Source organism: Patagioenas fasciata, unplaced genomic scaffold (genome assembly GCF_037038585.1).
Source record: "Patagioenas fasciata isolate bPatFas1 unplaced genomic scaffold, bPatFas1.hap1 Unplaced_1, whole genome shotgun sequence".
Taxonomy (NCBI): Eukaryota; Metazoa; Chordata; class Aves; order Columbiformes; family Columbidae; genus Patagioenas; species Patagioenas fasciata.
In genome coordinates, this window is record NW_027288510.1 from 2,774,876 (window position 1) to 2,789,250 (window position 14,375).

The 14,375-nt window shown below is 53.2% G+C and overlaps 1 pseudogene; it reads left to right on the forward strand.

The window, feature by feature from the left end:
• Window positions 1–206: 206 nt before the first annotated feature.
• LOC139826691 (dynein axonemal heavy chain 9-like) overlaps window positions 207–14,375 on the forward strand; it is a 115,704-nt pseudogene continuing 101,535 nt past the window's right edge.

Here is a 14,375-nt window from a genome sequence, read left to right on the forward strand (position 1 = left end):
CTGGGGGGACGGGGTGAGGGGGTAACCAGGGGGCTGTGCAAGAAGCCGGGCTGACTGTCGGCAGCCGGAGGAGGGGAGCGCTTTGCTCTGGGTCGGGGGACCCAGAACTGGGGGGACGCAGCAGCTCCGCGCCCCGCCCCGGGGGGCCCACAGCCCCATGTCGCAGCACTTTGCAGCCGCAGGAAAGCGCCCGGCACTTCCGGTTGATGGGCGCTCCGGTCACGCCCACAGCCCTCGGCTTACAGACGTTTAGTGAAACGCCTGGGAGCGGAGAAGCTTCTGGAGCACTGACCGTATACGGGCCCAGCTCGGATTCCCTTGGGCTTGACAAGGAGGCTGTGGGACCTTCCGGTGGTTTCGGTGCGGGGCTGCGGGCGGAGCGTTGTCCTCAGACTGCGGACCCTGCGGGAGCATCCCGGGGAGAGCCCCCCCCGCCCCGCCGGCCGGTGGTTGTGTCTGCTGGGGACCCTGCGGAGCCGCCAGCTTTCGTGAGTGGGGATGTGCCTTTGGAATTGTCATTCAAAGGGTAGATGAGCACAGCTCGGCTTCAGCCGGGACGCCTCTGTGCCTTTAGTTTTTGTTTTTCCCTCACCTTCCCTTTCGCGCGGAGCGGCCCGGCCCGGGACGGGGGGGTGTGGGTGTGTGTGCTGAGGGAACACCTCGTACCCAGCAGCCTGCTCCGTGCCGCTGCTCCTTGTCCCTGCATTTATATACGATACACAAATGTAAAGCAAACGGGGGGGGTGCGTGGGAGTAGGAGCGGCTGGGGGCTCCCGGGCCGGGCCTGACGCCTGCAGCGCCTCACGCTTTCCCGCTCCCGTCGCGCCGCCATCTTCGGCGCGGGCAGTGAAGCCGCCGCACTGAGGCCGTGCCCCGTGCCGCCGGGGAGGAGGGGAGCTGGTCGCTCTGGGAGCCGCTCTTGGGAAGCGGGCGGCGCACCCCGCCGAGGAGGGGGAGTTAACGTCCTTCGAGTCCTCCTGCTCGGGTACCGGCGCCGTTCGGGCGGTGGCTGATGAGGTGTCTGTGGCGGGGCGGGGAGAGCGCGGCCGCTGTGCCCTCACTAGAGATGGCGGCGGGGCGGTCTCTCGCGCGGACAGGACGGCGGCCGCGGGGAGCGGCGCTGCAGCCCCTGGCGGAGCTCACGTGGCTGGGTGAGGGGACGGGACCCCCCCTGCAGCCTCGCTGCCTGCCAGGGAACCCCCTTCCCCTTTTCCAAACCTCCCGTTCCCCCTCAGCTCAACCCCCCCTTTCCCAGCCAGAGGGAACCCGTTCTCTGCCCGGCCCCCCCATCTTGGGGTCACTTGTCCCCTGGTTCCTGAGGTTCCGCCGGGTGGGCGTGGGGCGGGTTTGGGTCGGGCTGAGCCGAGGCCCGGCTCCCGGGGGGATGCTCTGCAGGGAACACCCCCCGCCCCAGGAGCGCTGCTGCTCCGGTTTATTTTCATATTTCCCGCCCCTAGCACTGCGCCCCAGCAGTGAAAAAGCAGACTGCAGGTACCGAAGTGTTACGTATTCATAATGACCCCAGGAACGCCTCTACATATTCATAACCTTTCCTGCTTCTTCTTAAAATGAGTCCCAGGTGATCATTTCCGTAGTCTCCTCCTTGACCCCTCCCTGTTGCACCTGCGCAGTGCCATCTGGTGGTCTTGAGGAGGGTCTTTGGATGAAGGCTCCTTCAGCCTCGTCACAGTGACCTCTTTACCTTTGGCTCATTATGTTGAGTGGACTGGAACCCAAGCTGCCAAGTCGATTGAAATCAGACTGGTTCCCCCCTTTTGCTGTAAATCTTCGTTATCTCGTCTTCTCAAGTTTACATCTAGGTGCTGTAAAACCTCTTACCTTGGCATTCGACGAGGTTCTGTTTTTTCTTAACATAATGGGTTAGTTAGTTAGTTAGTTCCCTCTGTCAGTTCCCCCCTTTTCGGGAAGGTTAGTAAATTCTTGTACTAACGTGATGATTCCCTATTTAACCTTTTCTCGGACCACAAGTAAGAAGGCTGCTTCGACAGGAGAAGACTTATCTTTCTCCCTCAAAGAACAAACAAATTCTCATGTTGAACAAAACATTCGTGTTGCTCTTCTGGGGCAGCTGATGACCGGGTGGCTGGTGCCCCGGCAGCAATGGCATCTGTTGGGCTGCAGCGGGAGCTCGCGCTCTTTGGCGTGGTGACCCCGCTCACTGCAGTTCCTAGCGCTTTCCTTTTGGGTTTCTTCTTCCCAGTGCGATGGCCAGGTCCAGTTTGGTGTTATCTTTTAAAATCATTAGTTTATACCCCGTTCCTTTTGCTGCCATTTCAGGATCTATAGGCGTGCCTGAGATTTGCATGGCTTGGACTACTGAATGTATTAACTGAACAAAGCAGGGGGTCATACGTGGCACAAACAGTAAACCCAGAAATGCACATACTATCATGAAGCCTATTTTCTTCCACCAGGCTCCCCCAAATAAGTTACCCCACCAATGGCTAGTAAGTATAGAATTCCACTTCTGTACTGGTACATGTGCAACGCGTTTTATCTCCTCTGCTATTTTCATTATGGCTTCCCCATCGTTATCTCTTTCCAAACAACACTCCGAAGTATTCAGTTTCCCACAGACGCCCCCCTCTCTTCAGCTAAAAGCCAATCTCACGCTCCCTGATTTTGGTACACTGCAGCTCTGGTCTGAGACAATTGTCTCGCTATGAGATTCGGTGCCTCAGCCGTCTGGTTGCTTATTATTTCAACCACTGCTTGCAACCGAATAATTTGGTTTAGCATATATATAGGGGTACGGGATCCCCAGTTTCCATCTTGGGCCCATGTGGCTGGATCATAGTATTCAGATATTCTTTGTGCAGGCCATTCACCATCTTTCCAAGTTTGCATTCCTCCTATGGGGCATTTATTAAACTCCTCTCTGTTTCAAGTTTTGTCTTGCACTCCCCCTCCATCTGAATAGCCCCTCCTACCAGCTTGTGTAAAACAGATGCTCTGTTCTCCCCTAGGGCAGGAGGCAGAGCCTACAGCGAGTCCACCTTTCTCTAGGTTAGTTGCTACCCATAATTTCTGCCCTTGGATTTCACGCTTCTCCAATTTTGTTCTATCATAACATCCAGAATTAATACGAGTGTGATAATGTAGAACATACTGGGTTAGTCTTCCTATTCTCACACGCTCGTAGCACTTGGTACAGGGATTAGCCAGGCTAAGTTGGGAAGAATAAGTCACCGCTCCTGGCAAGAGGATCAGGTCCAGGTTTCCACGCTCTCTGGCCGAGCAGGCTGCAGCCGCAGCCGAGTTCGTCGTCTTCTCGGCAGCGAGGGCCGTGTCCCCGCCTTTCCTGTTTTTGTCGTTAGCGTGGCGATTATCGTTTCCCAACTCTTGGCCTTCACTTCCTAGGAACAACAGGAGCAACACGGAATTTGATTTCTCTGTCTGTACTCTATTCTTTTCATCACTGGTGGACTCTCTAAATTCCCATTCACCCCTTCAGTAAATACCTCCCACCATTCTTGGCTATTTTTTTTCTATTCTTCCATTGGCAACTGGAATCCTCAACCGAGCTCTGGTTTCCTGATCTTCTATTCTTAGACATTTCTTACACAATCCTGTTGGTAAGTTCCCTTTGTGGATATGCTTATACCACAGTCCATTTACAACCCCGAGTCAACTTCAATTTCAGATTGCCCGGTTCTTGAGATACTTTCAAGGTTCTTTCTTCCGTCAGGGGTCCTTTAGCTTGAGAGACGTGTGTCCATCTTTTCTCTGCCCTCCAAACAGCTGGTTCTGTAGTTAACAAAACAAGAAAAAGGCCCCTCCCATCATGGGGTTGAAGTTTCTTCTGTCCAGGTTTTCATTAGTGTTGCCCCATATCTACCAAAAATTCTACTTGTTTGTTCTTTTGGGTTTCTTCTTCCCAATGCGGGAAGCACCACCCAGGCTGGTCCCCCAGAAGGACCAAAAGGTGACTGTGAAAAACAGAGTTTTCCAGGTTGCGCCCGGGTTACCCTCCGTGGTGTTTCACAGGCTTTCTTCACTCTAGAATGGCGAATCCAGGCATTCTGTTCTCCGATATTGGTAGCAGTCAGGGGGTCTTGAAATGGACCTTCCTGTTATGGTTTCAAAGTTTTCTGCAAAAGACTTCACATACTCGTCAGTAAAATGTGGCCCTCAATCAGAGGATCTAACAGCTGGGCCTCCAAGCCTTGGTATTATTTTGTGTATCAGTGTTGTAGTCACCTCCTAAGCTTTTGCTGTCCTGGTAGGGAACGCTTCTGGCCAACCTGAAAAAACATCAGTTAATACCAACAAATATCGGTACCCCCCTTTTCCTGGGAGTTCTGAACAATCAGTTTGCCATTGTGGTCCAGGCCCATTCCCTTTCCCCATTTGACCCATTTCTAGCTTGGGCATATTTTTGGGATTAGTCTGGAGGCAAAGATCACACCGCTGTCACCTCTTCCACAGTGACAGACAAATCTCTAGCTCCTGTCTCCCTAATCAAATGTTTGCGTAGTGGTTCTAGTCCCCAAGGCCCCTTCTTCTGCTCTTCCCTTCCTAAAGGCCAAACCAGGTGGGAGAAAGCCCCACTGTGTTTGCTTTTTCAGGAGAAAAATAAGTGCTAAAAAGCCACTTTGGGGGTGCCCAGGTGGATCCAGTGGTATCCAGACCCCCCCCAGAGGGAGCATCCCCCAGCACCCCCAAGTCCTTCGCAGGGCTGCTCTCAGGCCCTCCATCCCCAGCTTGTGTTGATACCCGTGGTTGCCCGGGGCAGCTGCGTCTCCCAGGCGAGCTGGGTCCCGCCCCGGCCCGCCCCCGGCTCCTCGCAGTGTCCCTTCCCCCGGGCAACGCGGCTCTTCCCCGCCAACACCCGCCGGTGCCGGCCGGATGGAGCAGGCGGTGGAGCCGGTGCCCGGCGCCGAGCGGCTGTGCCGGTGCGCGGCGCGGGGGCTGGGGGTGCCGGCGGAGCGCTGGGAGCGCTGGGCAGGCGGGGAGGCGGCGGGGCCGCTGCTGCGGAGCTTCCTGGCGGGGCCGGCGGGGCCGGCGCTGCTGCTCTGGCGGGGCCCGGCCGGGGAGCTGGAGCTGGGGCCGCCCCCGCCGCCCCCCGCCGCCCGCCGCAAGGGGCTGTTCTTCCTGCGGGCCCCCGGCGCCGGCCCCGGGGAGCTGCTCTGCGGGGACCTGCCCGCCGATGCCCTGCGGCACTTTGCCGCCCTCGTGGAGGAGGTGAGGATGAGGGGCCACGGGGGCAGGCTCAACATGAGGAGAAATTTGTTTGCTGGGAGATGGCAGAGCCTGGCCCAGGCTGCCCAGGGCGGGTGTGGAGTCTCCTTCTCTGAGACATTGAAACCCGCCTGGACCCACCTGTGTGATCTGCTCTGTGACCCTGCGTGAGCAGGGCTTGGACTGGGGGATCTGCAGAGATCCCTTCAACCTAACCAGGCTGGGATCCTGTGAGGCCTGGGCAGCCCCGGAGGTGCAGAGGGAGCCCTGGCACCCATGAGTACCGGGTGCCCCTCGCACATGGCAGCGGGGAAGGTGTCCCCTCCTACAGACAGGCTCCTTGGCCTCCCTCCCTTCTCTGCTGATGCACTTGTACCCTTAACTCTGCCCTTTGCAGTACCATGGACGGCTTTAGAACTCATATAAACCACCTGAATGCTGATCCACATCAGCTCTGTCTATCAGTGGGGTCCTTGTGGGACTGATGTACCCACAGGTGCTGGAGGGGACATCTGCAGGTCACCTACTCCAAACCCCTGCTCAAGCAGGGCCATCCAGAGCCAGTTGCCCAGGGCCATGTCCAGGTAGCTCTTCATTATCTCTAAGGATGGAGACTTCACAACCTCTTTGAGCAACCTGGGCCAGTGCTCGATTACTCTCATAGTGAAAAAGTGTTTTGTGATGTTCAGGAGCCTCCTGTAGCTCAGTGTCGGGTTATCTCAGGTGGGCTGATGTTTTCTTAAAGAGATCGTCAAGAGGTTCGAGTGCTTTTGCTTTGCTGTGTTATTAGCCTGAACTAGACAATGTTGTTTCGGTTTATTCCTGATGGCTCCTCACCTGGAGAAGTCTCAGGAATGAGGCTGTAATGGGAAAGCAGAGGAGCTGCTGGATTTGAGAAGCTCTGATCATGATGTTTGGTATATTAAGATGGTGACTGATAGATTGGATTCCCAAGAGCAGGCTGCCAGACTGGTTATCCTGGTTTTGTGAGAAAACACATTATTTATACGGGGAGCTTTTGTTTTGATGAGCCCCGTGGTCTTGCGAAGTCTGCACAAACAGTGGTTTTGCATCACGGCTGGCCAATAGCATTGCAAGCACCGTCTGCTATGGGTAGATGGTGGGGTAGGAACACTTTGGCAGATCCTGTTAAATCCTGTTTACTGAACGCCTTTGGGAGCCGGGATTGTGCGTCCCAGCTGCGTGTTTGCAGGCTTTGCTCTCCCCTGTGCAGACATGCAGTATTTCTGCAGGGAGCAGATTGTGCCTGGTTTTCATCCTATTTTCCTCTCAAGCTTCACTTGAAGGCAAAAGCAGCGGTGGTGCTGGGTCAGGCAGATGGGGTGGGTCTGCGTGAAGGTGAAAAAGGTCTTGAATTTCCTGGGGTTGGGGTCGTGTGTTCCTCTGCCCACACTTTGTCTTTATTCAGTGAGGGGTCACAGCTGGTGACCTTGTCCACTTGTTGCTTCACTCCTGCGGTGCCGAAGGGAACACACCTGCTCTGTGGGCTGGGGCTTCATCCTGAGTCCAGTTATCATTTTAACAGTCAGAAAGAAAATGAACGGCTATCATTTGCCTGGTTACAACATCACTGGCATTAGCAGTCCACATGCTTTAAGTAATAGAGACACATCTTGCTAATAATGCAGCTAAAACTGCTGAAGGTGAACTCGTCAGCACCTGCCCGTGTGTTCCCTGGGGTTGTGCTCCCCCTTCCCACGGCTCCCTGGGCACGAAGGTGGCTGGTCGGGTCTTCTTCGGGTCTACAGAGCCAGCCACAGTTCCAAAGAGTCTTCAGCATCCTGGGACAGCACCATGGAGGTGCTGAGCTGCTTTATTCCGTTTCAATTTTATGTCCATTTGCAGCTATTTTTATGCCTTTAGTCACCTCCCCCCCCTCCCCTACCCCCACCCTGAGTCCAGTAACACAAAGGGCTGTTGTTTGTCACTAGGGACAACCTGGCTTTGTTAGGCTGTTGCCACAGGCTGGTCCCAGTGCAGAGCCAGCCAGGATAGGTGACAGACACGGTGTTGCTGTCACAGCTCAAACAAGCCAAAAGCAGCTCAAATCTGGGCAAACCCCGACCAGCCCCACAACCCCATGCTGCCGGGTCAGTAAAAGTGCTGATAAAGGCAAAGCTCCTGTTTGGTGGGCTGCAGCTGGGACCTGGGGGACCCTCACCACCAGTGTATCCCAGGGGGTACCAGCAGACCTTCCCTTGCAGCACACTGAGCTCAGCCCAGCCCTGGCAGGCTCAAAGGGCAGCCTGACGGCTGTGCCCATGGGCAGGGACATGGGGACCAAGCACCGGGGACAGTTGTGAGGGCAAGGGACAGCAGCCCATGGGGCCATCTCCAGTTGCGGGCTTGAAAGGCTGGGAGAGCCTGGGGATGGGGCTGCTCACTTTGCCTACTGGCTTCCACCCTCCTTGGCTGCTTGGATTTGGGGAAAAGGGTGTTCTGCTGTATAAAGTGGGCCTGTAGAGATGCCCATTCATCATCAGCTGCCTCTATTTCACATGGGAACTGCTTGAGACAGCAATGAATATGGGTCTCCAGGCTTGGCCAAGCACAGACCTCAGAGCCTGGTGGCCTGTCCGTCTCCTGCTGCACTTTTTTCTCCATTGGTCTTCCGTGACTCCCGCTGTAGGTGATCGTGCCCATCCTAACGAACAAGAAGAACCATCAGGGCTGGCCACAAGTGGTGTCACAAGACATCGTGCGTCATGTCCACAACCTCAAAAGTACCATTTTCACAGTTGTTGGCCAAGTAGACGGCAAGACCTTGCTGCCTCTCCCAGCTGGCTCAGAGGGAATTGAGGACATTGATCTGGAAAATGAGAAATCGTGAGTACCACCCCAAAATAACAGGTTCTGGAAGGTCCAGAGAAGCAGATGCGTTTGTACATCAAGTTGTCATCGTGTCTGGGCTGCGTGCGTGCCCCTGTGGAACCCCAGGAGATGTGTGGGTGCAGTGGAATGAATCACTCCTCAGACAGGACGTGGTGCGGGTGGGATTTTGTGAGAAGTTACTGCTTCCAAGGCAGTGGGGTGACCTGTCCTCAGCTTCCCAGCCCACTTGGTGGTGTTTCTTGCTGAATTAAGTGAGTTAATGACTGCAGGGATGTAGAATATTTTGAGGGAGAATGGTATGGGGAGAGAGAATCTTGCTGGATGTGTGAGTCTCCAGGTCAGATCCTGAACCTGAATGGATCTGATGTGACAATGACTGGCTGTGCAGAGAGGTGGCGACTGGCTCTTCATTTCCATCATTCACTTTATGAACAGTGTTGTTGCCCACACTGCTGCAGACGTTCAGCCATTTTCTCCAGAGTGTAATTCCTATATTAAACCAGTGACAAAATCTTATGGGGTTTGATTGTTTTGTGGTTTTGAAATGTGAAACCCTGTAAAATCCAGCTGCCCACACGGCCGGCCATTGGAAGTAGATCCAACTGAGCAATGCACATCAACAAAGTTAATCACGTACTCTGTTTACTACAGCATGGAACGGATAGATAAATCTCTGGTGTATGCCATGGAGTCGGCCATCATAGACTGGAGCCACCAGATCCAGGAGGCACTGAAGAAAGAGTCTTCAGAGCCTCTCCTGCAAGGCAGCAATCCGAACCCGAAGGTGGAGCTGGAGTTCTGGAAGAACAGGTACCCAGAGCAGCCTGGCCAGTGCACGGTGCCCTGTGGTGCTGGTTTTGTGTAGAGGGAGAGTGCTGGTGGTGGAGCTGCTAATTCCATGAGTTGAGAAGAACAGGCCACTTGGGGTTCATGTAGGCTTCAACTAAGGAAAATTGCTCCCGCACAGAAAATCATCATGATCTGCAAAGTGCCTGGGAGGTCACTGGGCAGCTGGCTGTGTTTTAACTTAGCCCCACCACAGGGGCTACACCTCAAGGGACTTTTTTCAGAAATGCCCTTTACAGAATCCCAGGCTGGTTGGGCTGAAGGGACCTCTGCAGATCCCCCAGTCCAAGCCCTGCTCACGCAGGGTCACAGAGCAGATCACACAGGTGGGTCCAGGCGGGTTCGAATGTCTCAGAGAAGGAGACTCCACACCCGCTCTGGGCACTCTTTCGTCACTGTTCACTAGGAGCCATCCACAGGAGTAATTGCTGATGGACACCTGCTGGGGGCTGTCTGGAAATGGTGCATCTCAGCTGGCTGCTGTTCATCTGTCAGGGCCAGAGGGGCTTTAGATGCTCAGGAGCCTGGGAGTGGCATTTCCTCCTGCCCTTTGAAAACCTTTGTGCTGTACTGGTTCAGGCTGACTCGGGGCAAAGCCCTGCTGGCTGGAGAGCTGTTGCTAATGCCTGCAGAAACACGATGGCTTTTTTTCAGCGATGTTCTGTCAGTAGCAGAGCTGCTGTCATGCTGAACTCAGCACTTTCTGTCCTGTAGGGTTTGTCTGTGCCTCATGCAGCTTTCTCCCATTTCCACAGTCCATGTGTAGCTGGAGGAAGCCCTGAATCAGGCCCAGGGGAAACAGATGATGTTGGGGGACAGCTGATGGCCCAGTGTAGGTGGGTAACATGGCCACCAGCATCCTGGTGTGCATCAAGAACAGTGTGGCCAGCAGGCCCAGGGCAATGACTGTCCCACTGTACTCAGCGCTGGGGAAGCCAAACCTCAAATCACTTTTGGGCCCCTCAGGCCAAGAAAGACCTTGAGGTAGTGGAGTGAGTTGAGAGAAGGGAATAGAGCTGGTGAGGGGCTGGAGCACAAGTGTGATGGGAGTGGCTGAGGGACCTGGGGGGTTCAGCTGGAGAACAGGAGCTGAGGGGAGACCTTCTGATCTCTGCACTGCCTGAAAGGAGCTTGGAGCCAGGGGGGGTCGGGCTCTGCTCCCCAGGAACAAGCGCCAGGATGAGAGGAAACGGCCTCAAGTTGCGCCAGGGGAGGCTGAGGTTGGATATTAGGAAACATTTCTTCCCAGAAGGGGTTGTGAAGCATTGGAACAGGCTGCCCAGGGCAGTGGTGGAGTCACCATTCCTGGAGGGGTTGAACAGTCACAGAGATGACATTCTCAGGGACACGGGGCAGTGCCAGGGGTTAGGTTATGGTTGGACTCGATGATCTTGAGGGTCTCTTCCAACCAACTGATTCTGTGATTCTGTGTCTCGGTTGCTGTAGGTGTGATGACCTGGAATGCATTTACAACCAGCTGACAACGAGGAAGGTCAGGAACATGATGGAGCTGCTGGAGAGAGTTGAGAGCAGCTACATCCCAGCCTTCAAAACCATGCTAATGGATGTTGAGGCAGGTGAGATGCTGGGGCAACTTTACCACAGTGCTGGCTTCTGGCCTTTCTTCATGGCCTGGTGTGACTGATTTCAAGCCAAATCTTTCTAGTTTGTGAATTGAGACTGGGCTGCTTGTGCTTGAGTCTAGGCTTTTGTTTCCAGGCTGGGACAAGCTCCATCGCTGGTCTGTTGAGCCAGACTCTTGCCAAAGTTCAGGGTGAATGGGTTTGGGAATTTATTCTGCTGTAATAAAGTGTTTGCATTACTCTAACAGGACTCACCTCAACTTCCACCAGCTCCTCTGGTGTTATTATGCAGGAATGGGAGTTCAGACTAAGAGGACAGATCTTGTACCTAAGACTGCTTTGTTAGAGCGCTGCTTCTCAGGCTTTGGCCACTGCAGCCCGAATTTCCTTGCTTTGCTTTGCTTAGGGGAGTTGAGCGCAGCCCAAGGAAATATTGCAAATCCCTGTCTGTAGTGAAAAACAGTGTAGTCCTGCTGGTCTGTCCCTGCAGACCAACACAGCTGGACATCCATGTCCAACCCAGCTGCTCTCTGGCACAATGAAACCATCTAGACTGTGTTAGCTGTGCACGTGCTGGCAGAAAACACTGTTCTTCACCACTTCACGTGCAAACATTGAATCTCTTAAGGATCTGTGTCACACTCTGCATTGTGCAGTTTAAATGGGCTGGAGAAACACCCCTTATATAAGGAGCCAAGGGTTCATTGTTAAACTAATTAATACTTTAAGGGTTTAATCAAAATACAACAAATATTTGGTTTTAATCCGGCTACAGCGATACTAACCCTAATTGGATAATTTGGACTATAATTGTTAATTTCCATTACAGCGCAGTTCAGATTTGTGTGCACCTGCTTTTAAGTCTCTGCCCCTTTCCCTGGCATTGTACTGGTGTGGCTGCTGTTGGTGGATTTGCTGGGAGGGTGATGCTGATAGTGGGAGTCTCTTCTTCCTTGGTCTTGGGCCTTAGGGGTTATTTTTGCATGCATTCAAGCACTTCTGTCACTTCTTGTTGGTCCACAGGTTTAATTGCACAACGATCTGGTTTTATTAATGCTTGCGCTCTGGGGTAATTCTTCAGGGTAAAACCACACAGCTGTACAGAGCTAAGCTAAAGCTTTCGACGAGTCAGACATCAGTTGCTTTACTGTTGACAGGTTTTCTATTACAGTCAGGACTAGTGGGGCCGTCGTCATCTGCCCACTGGACAAGGAGTTGCTTGAGCCAAAACTGAGCTAAAAAGGGCTCAGGCCAAGGCTGTACAGCCTGTCGTGCTGTACAGCAAGGCCATGGCTCACAGCCATGGCAGCACTGTATTTTTGGTGCTGTTGGGCAAATTCCGTGTGACTTTTTAGCAGTTGTGGACTCAGGCTCTCCACGAAGCCCTGTCCCAGCTCCCTGTCCCCTGCCATCACATCAGCTTATTTCTGTTCTGGTTACTGCCGCAGGTGAGTGATGTTCACGAGTGAGTGACCTGCAGCACACAGGTGGCTGAGGGTGCTCAGTGCTTGTCAGGACAGTTTCTTTTCCCAGGCACTTTTCCATGTGGTGGGGCCAGCACCTAGCTGGGAACCCAGCACACCGCAGCTGGGTGGTTCTTACCGCTTCTCACGTCTCTCAACACAGCTTTGACTGAAGCTCAGGACGTTCACCTGCACCTGACACCCCTCAAGCGCCGCTTGGAAGACGTAGAGAGGGTTGAGTTCAGCGAGGTGAAACCTTTCCTGCTCCCCCTGCTCCACGTGGTGTGTTTGATCTGGGTCACCTCCAAGCACTACAACATGCCCGTGCGGATAGTGGTGCTGCTCCAGGAGATCTGCAACCTTCTCATTGAGCAGGTCTGTGGCTGTGATGCCTGTGTTTGCAGTCCCCTGTGTCCCCTCTCCCCTTCTTCCTATTGTCCTTCCCTGGAAAAGTGATTCTTTAGGCAACATTTAACTTAATAAACAGGTTCAAATGTGTTCAACACAAGAAGTCCTTGTTTTCCATGATGGCAGAAGTGACCTCTCAGGTGTGATTTTGCTCTTCCAGGCCCTGGTGTACCTGTCTCCAGAAGACCTTCTGAAAGGGGACATGGAGGAGAGCCTGGGCAAGGTGCGAATGGTGCTCGGTATCCTGAACATGTTCAAAGAGGCATTTGAGGAGAGAAGGGAAAAACTGCACATGTATTATGAACCAGGCCAAGAAGTGAGGGAGTGGGACTTCAGCTCCACGATGGTGTTTGCGAGGCTGGACACCTTCCTGAAGAGGCTGGAGATGGTGGAGGTGAGACTCTGGTCTTGAAAAGCATTGCAAACCGTCAGGAGAACTCTGTAGCCAGGAGATCACTTGCTGGCATCTTTCCTTTCTATAGCTTCACCTGATACCAGGGAATGGGGCCACTCTTTTGCTGTTAAGTCTCCTGTTACAGCGAGTCTAAGACTGTGTTTTACTATGTCCTGCTCAGTGCATATGTAAGCTGGTCAGGTTGATAGGTGTGTTTTTTGCTCTCAGGAGTCCCGTTGGACTCCTTGCTCCTGTTGGGGCAAGAAAAGGAGGATTACTGGAGGTGTGGTTTGCACAGCTGTAAATAAAGCAATGTAATCTCCCAGGTCTCCTGGTGCCATCAGAGACAGATTTAGGTTATGGTTGGACTCAATGATCTTAAGGGTCTCTTGCAACTGAAATGGTTCTATGATTCTATGACACCCTAGAGCTGGGTCCTGCCTGTCTTGGAGAGGCCAGATGGCAGGATCCCCTTGGCTGTGCCACGTGGGCCTGGGGAGGAGCAGGGACACGTTCCTCACCAGGTTGTCCCTTCGCATCCTCATAGTCCATCAAACTGGGGTGCTGTGGCTCAGGGGTGTCCCTGTTTGCCAGATCTGTCACCTGAGGCAGGGACATTGGGGTGTCATCCCTGAGCTCCCAGTGTGGCCAAGGGCTCCTTGAGCCACAGGAGATGTTCTGCAGAGAGCAGGTCTGAGTGTGAATGTGGGAGCTCCCTATGCTCTCCTTACCACATGGCTGTGTCTGGAGACCACAGACATACAGACACCATATGTACCTGTTATACAGACACTGTATATACCTCTTATACAGATACTGTATGTACCTCTTGTACAGACCTTGCATGTACCTGTTATCTCTCACGTGGCTAACCACACACATTCATCTGCTCTCCACACACATCCCAAATGAATTTCTTTGTTGATTGTTGCTGCGTTCTCAGTGTGTAGGGTTGGATGGCCAGTGTACAGGTTGCTGGTGTTTGCAGTTTTACTGCTTTAAATGTGCCATATGCTTTTATGTGTTCCTTAATTAACTATGTTGAAAACTGTCATGACTGGTGCCTATTTTAAAAGTATTCATAATGATGGTTTCCAGTAGGGTTTGATGTGAAATAAACCAAATTATGCTGGTCAGTGTAGAGAGGAATATAAATAGACACAGGAATAACTGCAGGTTATCATGAGGACAGTGTTGGTGACAGGTTTACTGGGACCCTGTAAAGGCTCTGGGGCACTGACTGCTGGGATTCCATGGATGCCGTGGGCACACTGTGGATATGGGCTGCAGACAAAAGCCAGTGGGGAGGTTTTGAGCTGGGGCACTGTGCGTTTTGACCAGTGTCTGTTTCCTCCTTCCGTGGCTGTCCCACACTCCAGGGACAGTAGAAGCTGCAGTATCTGGAGTCAGAGGGAGAGCCTGCGGAGTGAGCTGTAAAACAATAATTAAAAGCATAGTGCACACCAGCCTGTTAATGAGGAAAACTGCTGCATCTCTCTCCGTCTCAATTTCCCCTCATCACTTCATTTCAAGCAACCTTGCAAGACAAAGCAAGGGACAACTGGTATTTCCACATTATTTTTTTGCCTTACTAGGTATTTGTTCAAGCGGATGTGCTGGTGTGTC